The sequence below is a fragment of the Arachis stenosperma genome, chromosome 7 (genome assembly GCF_014773155.1).
Source record: "Arachis stenosperma cultivar V10309 chromosome 7, arast.V10309.gnm1.PFL2, whole genome shotgun sequence".
Taxonomy (NCBI): Eukaryota; Viridiplantae; Streptophyta; class Magnoliopsida; order Fabales; family Fabaceae; genus Arachis; species Arachis stenosperma.
In genome coordinates, this window is record NC_080383.1 from 3488965 (window position 1) to 3497854 (window position 8890).

Here is an 8890-nt window from a genome sequence, read left to right on the forward strand (position 1 = left end):
CACACATAAATCATAAGCACTTTTACTAGTCTAAGCTAACCAAGGATTCAAATTAAGGACATTATTATTTTCCGCTTAGAGTCAGTAATGAGCTAGAGTAAAGAACAAATGGGTATATTAGGCTCAAATTGGTTTGCAAAGGATAATGAAAGGGTAAGGCCATATGGGTATTGTAAGCTTAGTGAAACAAAGGCCTCAATGATATCAGTGCATGCATACATCAAACAATGGAAATATAGAATTAAGCAAGACAAAGATCACAATTTTAGAGAGAAAAACACACACCAAAAAAAATAAAATATTGGTTGATAAAATGCAACCAATCAAATAGGCTCAAAATCTCACTGGTTTTGTGTGTTCGAGCTGTAAACTATGTTCCAAAATAATATTTCTTCAAACAAGTTTTTCAAAAAGTTTTATTCAAATTAGTGAAATACTATAAAACTTTCTTGAAAAAGAAAATATTACTTTAACCAAGTGGTAAAATATGCACAAAAAAATAAACATGCAATCAAACATGCAAATGCAACAATGAAAAACAAAAATTGGTGTTGAAAGGTATCGACCTCCCCACACTTAAAGATTGTACCGTCCTCGGTGCATGCTGAGATGTACAGGTGGGTGGGTGTTGTGGTTCTTCAGCTGTTGCTCATTGTAGAAGCTTTCTCTTTACCCGTTATAGTGGCCAGCCTGAAAAAGGGAGAAGAGAAAGGGACATGAAGTCAAAGGGATGGAGCAAAGAGGAGGGCGGTACGAGTGATAATCATGCCAAGTAAAAAATAGTGAATGAAAGACATGGTCGCGATTCCATGTGATCAGTTCATCAATGGAAATATAGCAAGGCATGGGGAGTATTGGATGCAAGATGTTTATTAGCATGCCGGCAAGGGCATGAGTAGCATAGATCAAGCATCAAAAGCTTTAATGTATTGTTAGTCGTGAGAAACTAACAATAACGTTTGTATTAGCAATTATATTTAATTAATAAAATAGTAAAGGAAATTCGTGAAAAGTAGGCATTTATAGTAGTAGATTAAAAGAAATCTTAAAAATAGTGCACAATGTCATACGGGCGTTTTCACAAACACATAACATGCATGGTAAATAAGCTATTTGAAAGTATTAAATTGAACATGCAAGCAACCCTTTAAAAAGTAATATATAATTGTCAAATAATCCACAAAAATTTAGAAAAAAACAATGACCCAAAAAAAAAATTCCAACACCAATGAAAATAATGCAATGAATGAAAGTATGCAATTAAGTAAAAGAAAATGAAAGATAAGAAGAATGAGAAGGGAAAGAAGGGAAGAAGAAGTAAGTAAGAAAGGAGGGAGGAAAAATTAGGATTGTGGAAGAAAAGATAAGATATTTGGCAAATTAGGATAAGCTGTGCGATGCAAGCGACGCGATCGCGTGGGGCACGCGGTTGCGCGACTTGCGCTGATACTGATTGACGCAGTCGCGTCGGTCACGCGGTCGCGTGACACAATTCATGCTACTGGCGCGAGGGTAGCCTCGCGCTCGCACAACTCTCTGTTCAAATTATTATTAGTGCCAAATTTTAAGTGACGCGATCACATGGGGCATGCGATCGCGTGAGTGGGCTTTAGAAGAATGTGACGCGGTCGCGTGGGTCACGCGGCCGTGTGGGTAGAATTGTGCGTTCAGCACCAATCCAGCACCACTCTAGCACAATAATTGGTTGTGCACCCTTTTACGTCAAAATCCAGGGCACGCGGTCGCGTGGGAGGCCATTATTCCCATGTGACGCGGACGCGTCAACGACGCGGTCGCGTGGGACAATTTGTGCCACTGGCACGCCTCCAGCCACGCTCCAGCGTGACTCTCTGTTTGTTTTTATTTTCTCCCCTCTCCTTGCGACGCGGACGCGTCGCTGATGCGGTCTCGTCGCGTGGAATTTTTTTTTAATGCATGAAAAATGCAGAATGCAATGCTAATATGAATGTTATGCAAAACTCCAGGTTCAATATAATAAGATAAAAGAAGACTCGAAAACAAATAAAACTAGATAAAAAATGAAAAAGAAACGATCATACCATGGTGGGTTGTCTCCCACCTAGCACTTTTAGTTAAAGTCCTTAAGTTGGACATTTGGTGAGCTCCCTGTTATGGTGGTTTATGCTTGTACTGATCCAGGAATCCCCACCAATGTTTGTACTTCCAGTAGCCTCCGGAGTCCCAAACTAAGCATGTAAATCCCTTAAGGAGCTTCAAACATATTCTTAGGCTCCCAGGGTGACAAATGTTAGAACAGATTCCAGGATCCCAAACCTTACTTTTACACCCGTTTTTGTCTCGATCTGCATTTTTCCAGCCGGGTGAAAGGTGATCTGAATTCTCACTGCAGCGACCAAACAGCTTCCTAGACCCATTCAGTTGAGCTTTACACTAACCTTTGCGTTTAAACTTAAAGCTTCCAACCATAATGAACCTTGCAGGACAATTCTTACCACTGGCCATCTTCTGCTTACTCTTAATGTCACAAAGAGCTCTAAGTTGACCATCCGTCTCCAGTAGCCCATATTCAAGTGGAATTAGAAAGCTAAGGGATATGAATTTTAGCCACTTGAATGTTGTGAAGGATGATGGTAACTTAGGGGGAGGTATTTTTAATGAAATTGCAAGATCCACTCCCTTGTGCTCTTCTCTGATAATTACCACCTCTTTGCAAGCTTCTTCAATTTCAACCTCTTCCTCTTGGTAGCTTTCTTCCAATTCAATCTCCTCTTCATTGCTTTCCAAGGGCATGGGAGGTTGTGCTTCTTCTTCTTGAATTTCCATCTCTTGATCAACCTCTTCCAAGTCTTCAACTGTGATATGCCTTGGAGGTTGTACACCCTCTTCACCATCAATTGCAATTGCCTTGGAAGGAGGCTCTATAACTTGATTTTCCCATGGAGGTTCTGCATTTCCTAAGTCTGCAACCACTTCTTCTTCTGCAACTATTATGGCTTCCTCCATTTGTTCCAGTACAAAGTCATGCTCTTTATTGTCCACTGGAGTCTCTAATGTCTCCCTCATGCTACGTTCTTCATTGGATTCTCCACATGGGGCCATGGGAGTCTGTTGGATGTCTGAACGTTTGGAAGATAATTGATTTATCGCTTGCTCCAATTGATGAAGGGTTGCCTGAAATCGATCCACTGTTTCTTTGAAACGATCCTTTGTCTCTTGATGCGCTCGGCTATCATAAATAGGATCGTAGTGCTCTTGGATTAATGGATATGGAGATGGTGAATATTGAAGTGGTGGTTCTTGTGAGTAATTGGGTTGGAATTGGGGTGGTTCTATATATGGTTCATATGGCTCATAAGGTGGTTGGTATGGTGGTTGAGGGTTAGGGTCATATGGAGGTGAATGGCGGAAAGGGACTTGTGAGTTTGGTGGTCCAAAGTTATGTTGAGGAGGGGGTTCATAGGCATATGGTGGTGGTTGTTGATAATCAAAAGAGCGCTCACCATAGCCATTGCCTTGATATGCATCACAGAATGGTTGTTGATAGTCCATTGGAGGTGGTTGTTGCCATGAGGGTTGATTAAATCCTTGTGGCTCCTCCCATCTTTGATTCTTCCAACCTTGATGCCTGTTCTCATTATAGTTTCCATTCCTAACAACAACATTGGAATCAAACTTAAAGCGAGAGGGGTGAGAATTCATAGTAGTAGGAGAAAATAAAAATAAAAACTAACAAAAAGAAAATATTTTGAAAAAGAGATGATTTTTTTAAAAAAAAAAATTTGAATTTTGAAAAATAAGATAAGATAAGATAAAAATTTTAAAATCTGAATTTTTTTATATTTACAATAACTAATAATAAGGCACACGTTTGCAATTCTCCGGCAACGGCGCCATTTTGACGTTAGAATTTTTGCTAGTAAAGAATTTTATAAAGTCGCGTTGTAGATATAGTGATGAGCGGATAATTTGTATACTTTTTGGCATTGTTTTTAGTATGTTTTTGATATGATATAGTTAGTTTTTAGTATATTTTTATTAGTTTTTAATTAAAATTCACTTTTCTGGACTTTACTATGAGTTTGTGTGTTTTTCTGTGATTTCAGGTATTTTCTGGCTGAAATTGAGGGACCTGAGCAAAAATCTGATTCTGAGACCAAAAAGGACTGCAGATGCTGTTGGATTCTGACCTCCCTGCATTCGAAGCGGATTTTCTGGAGCTACAGAAGCCCAATTGGCGCGCTCTCAACGGCGTTGGAAAGTAGACATCCTGGGCTTTCCAGCAATATATAATAGTCCATACTTTGCCCAAGATTTGATGGCCCAAACCGGCGCTCAAAGTCACCTACAGAAATCCCAGCGTTAAACGCTGGAACTGGCACCCAAATGGGAGTTAAACGCCCAAACTGGCACCAAAGCTGGCGTTTAACTCCAAGAAGAGTCTCTACACGAAATTGCTTCATTGCTCAGCCCAAGCACACACCAAGTGGGCCCGGAAGAGGATTTTTATGTCATTTACTCATTTCTGTACACCCTAGGCTACTAGTTTCTTATAAGTAGGACCTTTTACTATTGTATAGAAATCTTTTGATCACTTTTAGATCTCTAGATCATCTTTGGACATTTTAGTTCTTAGATCATTGGGAGGCTGGCCATTCGGCCATGCCTAGACCTTATGCTTATGTATTTTCAACGGTGGAGTTTCTACACACCATAGATTAAGGTGTGGAGCTCTGCTGTACCTCGAGTATTAATGCAATTACTATTGTTCTTTCATTCAAATTCCGCTTGTTCTTTATCCAAGATATCACTTGTTCTTCAACATGATGAAGGTGATGATTGACGCCCATCACCATTCTCACCCATGAACAAGGTGACTGACAACCATTCTTGTTCTACAAGCATCTGAGGCTTAGTGAATATCTCTTGGATTCCTGATTGCACGATGCATGGTTGATCGCCTGACAACCGAGTGCTCGCCTGACAAACGAGCCAACCATTCCGTGAGATCAGAGTCTTCGTGGTATAGGCAAGAACTGATGGCAGCATTCAAGAGAATCCGGAAGGTCTAACCTTGTCTGTGGTATTCTGAGTAGGATTCAATGATTGAATGACTGTGACGTGCTTCAAACCTGTAACCTACTGGGCGTTAGTGACAGACGCAAAAGAGTTATTCTATTCCGGTAGGGGAGGGAACCACACCGGTGATTGGCAGCACTGTGACAGAGTGTGTGCATTAGCTTTCACTGCGAGGATGGGAGGTAGCTACTGACAACAGTGAGACCCTATACGAGCTTGCCATGGAAAGGAGTAAGAAGGGTTGGATGAAGACAGTAGGAAAGCAGAGAGACGGAAGGGAAGGCATCTTCATGCGCTTATCTGAAGTTCCTACCAATGAATTACATAAGTATCACTATCCTTATCTTCTATGTTATTTTCGTTCATCATCATATACATTTGAGTTTGCCTGACTAAGATTTACAAGATGACCATAGCTTGCTTCAATACTAACAATCTCCGTGGGATCGACCCTTACTCACATAAGGTTTATTACTTGGACGACCCAGTGCACTTGCTGGTTAGTTGTGCGAAGTTGTGTAATGCCATGGTATTGAGCGCACCAAGTTCTTGGAGCCATTACCAGGGATTATGAGAGTTGTGAAAAAGTATAGTTCACAATTTCGCGCACCAAGTTTTTGGCGCCGTTGCCGGGGATTGTTCTAGTTTTGAGCAAGCCTTTGGTAACATCAGTGCCAAGATCCGGCAACAACATCAATTTTTTGGTGTTATTGCCCGGGATTGTTCAGGCTGGACAACTGACGGTTCATCTTGTTGCTTAGATTAGGTATTTTTTTTTTCGAAATTCTTGAAGATGAATTCTAGAGTTTCATGATGATTTGTTGAAATCTGGCTGGCTGAGAAGCCATGTCTAATCTGATTGGACCGAGGTTTCAACTTATCACCACAAGAGCTTGTTGATTTCGTATCAATCTTGCTCTTGGAGCAGTGATCTGCTAAGATTTGGCTGACCTTTGGTCATGTCTAGTGTTTTGGACCGAAGCTTTCTTTGAAAGCTTGGCTGGCTGTGAAGCCATGTCTAATTCCTGGACCGGAGTCTTAGACTAGCATTGCACTGATTCCTGGAATTCTCATTAAGGATTTTGATACCTTTTCCCACTTAATTTTCGAAAAATACAAAAAAATTTACAAAATCATAAAATTCAAAAATATTTCTTGTTTGAGTCTAGTGTCTCATTCTAAGTTTGGTGTCAATTGCATGCATTCATATGTCTTAGTGATCTTCAAAATGTTCTTGATGATTCACTTGCTCTGATCTTTGAATTCTATTGACTTGAGTATTTTGTGTGTCTCATATGCATTTTCAGTTCATTAGTGTCAGTAGTATACAAACTGCTAAGTTTGGTGTCTTGCATGCATTGTTATTTGATTCTTATTGCATTTTGATTATTAAAAATCCAAAAATATTTTTAATTTGTGTCTTTTCAAGTCAATGATACAAGGGATTGAAGATTCAGAACACACTGCAGAGGAATTATACAGAAAAAGCTGAGCATTCAAAAATGCCCAGTGAAGAAGGCAGACTGGCGTTTAAACGCCAGCCAGGGCACCTGGTTGGGCGTTTAACGCCCAAAGAGGTAGCATTTTGGGCGTTAAACGCCAGAATGTATACCATTCTGGGCGTTTAACGCCAGGATGGTGCTAGGGGGAAGATTTTGTTTTCAAATCAATTTTTTTTCAAGTTTTCAAAGCTTTTCAAAATCAAATCTTTTTCAAATCATATCTTTTCAATCAAATGTTTTCAAAATCAATTTCTTTCCTTTTTCAAAGATACTTACTAACAATTAATGATTTGATTGAACATTTTTTGCCTTTTCTGTTAAGGAAGGTTTTATGTTTGAATCATGTCTTTTCTTGTTAGGCAAGTCACTAATTTTCCAAATCAAATCTTCTAAAATAATTTTCAAAACATATCTTTTAAAATGGTTTTCAAATCATATCTTCTCAATCACATCTTTTTAAGACAATAACCTTTCAATCATATTTTTTTTATCATATCTTTTTCAAAATAGTTTTCAATCAAATCTTTTTGACTTCTAATTTCAAAATCTTTTTCAATAATCACTTGATTTCTCTTCCACTTTCAATTTTCGAAAATTATCAACCAAATTTTCAAAATGTTTTCAAAATCTTTTGATTGAATTTTCGAAAATCCTCTTCCCTCCTTCCCACATCCTTCTATTTATGGAGTACCACTCCTTCTAAATGCACAATTCGAACCTTATCTAATTAAAGTTCGAATTCTTCTTCTCCTTCTTCTTTCCATTTCTCTTTTCCTCTGACATTTCAAGGAATCTCTATACTGTGACATAGAGGATTCCACATTTTCTTTTTCTCTTCTCTTTCATATGAGCAGGAGCAGAGACAAAGGCATTCTTGTTGAAGCTGACCCTGAACCTGAGAGAACCTTGAAGCGAAAGCTAAGAGAAGCCAAGGCACAACTCTCTTTAGAGGACCTGACCGAATTCTTCAAGGAAGAAGAACCCATGGCAGCCGAAAACAACAACAATGCCAACAATGCAAGGAAGGTGCTGGGTGACTTTACTGCACCTACTCCTGATTTCTATGGGAGAAGCATCTCTATCCCTGCCATTGGAGCAAACAACTTTGAGCTTAAGCCTCAATTAGTTTCTCTAATGCAATAGAATTGCAAGTTCCATGGACTTCCAATGGAAGATCCTCATCAATTCTTAGCTGAATTCTTGCAAATCTGTGACACAGTCAAGACTAATGGGGTAGACCCTGAGGTCTATAGACTGATGCTATTCCCTTTTGCTGTAAAAGACAGAGCTAGAATATGGTTGGATTCTCAACCTAAAGAAAGCCTGGACTCTTGGGAAAAGCTAGTCAATGCCTTCTTGGCAAAGTTCTTTCCACCACAAAGATGGAGTAAGCTTAGAGTGGAAGTCCAAACCTTCAGACAGAAGGATGGAGAATCCCTCTATGAAGCTTGGGAAAGATACAAACAATTAATCAGAAGATGTCCTTCAGACATGCTTTCTGAATGGAGCATCATAGGTATTTTCTATGATGGTCTCTCTGAACTATCTAAGATGTCCTTGGATAGCTCTGCTGGAGGATCTCTTCATCTGAAGAAGACGCCTGCAGAAGCTCAAGAATTGATTGAAATGGTTGCAAATAACCAATTCATGTACACTTCTGAAAGGAATCCTGTGAACAATGGGACTAGTCAGAAGAAAGGAGTTCTTGAGATTGACACTCTGAATGCCATATTGGCTCAGAATAAGATATTGACTCAACAAGTCAATTTGATTTCTCAAAGTCTGTCTGGAATGCAAAGTGCACCAAGCAGTACTAAGGATGCTTCATCTGAGGAAGAAGCTTACGATCCTGAGAACCCTTCCATGGAAGAGGTGAATTACCTAGGAGAACCCTATGGAAACACCTATAATTCTTCATGGAGAAATAACCCAAATCTCTCATGGAAGAATCAAGAGAGACCTCAACAAGGTTTCAATAACAATAATGGTGGAAGAAACAGGTTTAGCAATGGCAAGCCTTTTCCATCATCTTTTCAGCAACAGACAGAGAGTTCTAAGCAGAATACTTCTGACTTAGCAACAATGGTCTCTGATCTAATAAAGACCACTCAAAGTTTCATGAATGAAACAAGGTCCTCCATCAGAAATTTGGAAGGACAAGTGGGTCAGCTGAGCAAGAAAGTTACTGAACTCCCTCCTAGTACTCTCCCAAGTAATACAGAAGAAAATCCAAAAGGAGAGTGCAAAGCCATAACCATGGCCGAATGTGGAGAGGAAAGAGAGGAGGAAGACGCCACTGAGGAAGACCTCAGTGGGCGTGTACCAATCTC

At 39.6% G+C, this 8890-nt stretch overlaps 1 non-coding gene across 1 annotated transcript; it reads right to left on the minus strand.

Annotated features, from left to right (window-relative positions):
- Positions 1-7949: 7949 nt before the first annotated feature.
- LOC130942444 (small nucleolar RNA R71) lies at positions 7950-8057 on the minus strand. Its single transcript, XR_009071014.1, has one exon. It is a non-coding gene; the product is annotated as a small nucleolar RNA R71 (small nucleolar RNA).
- Between the last annotated feature and the right edge of the window lie 833 nt (positions 8058-8890).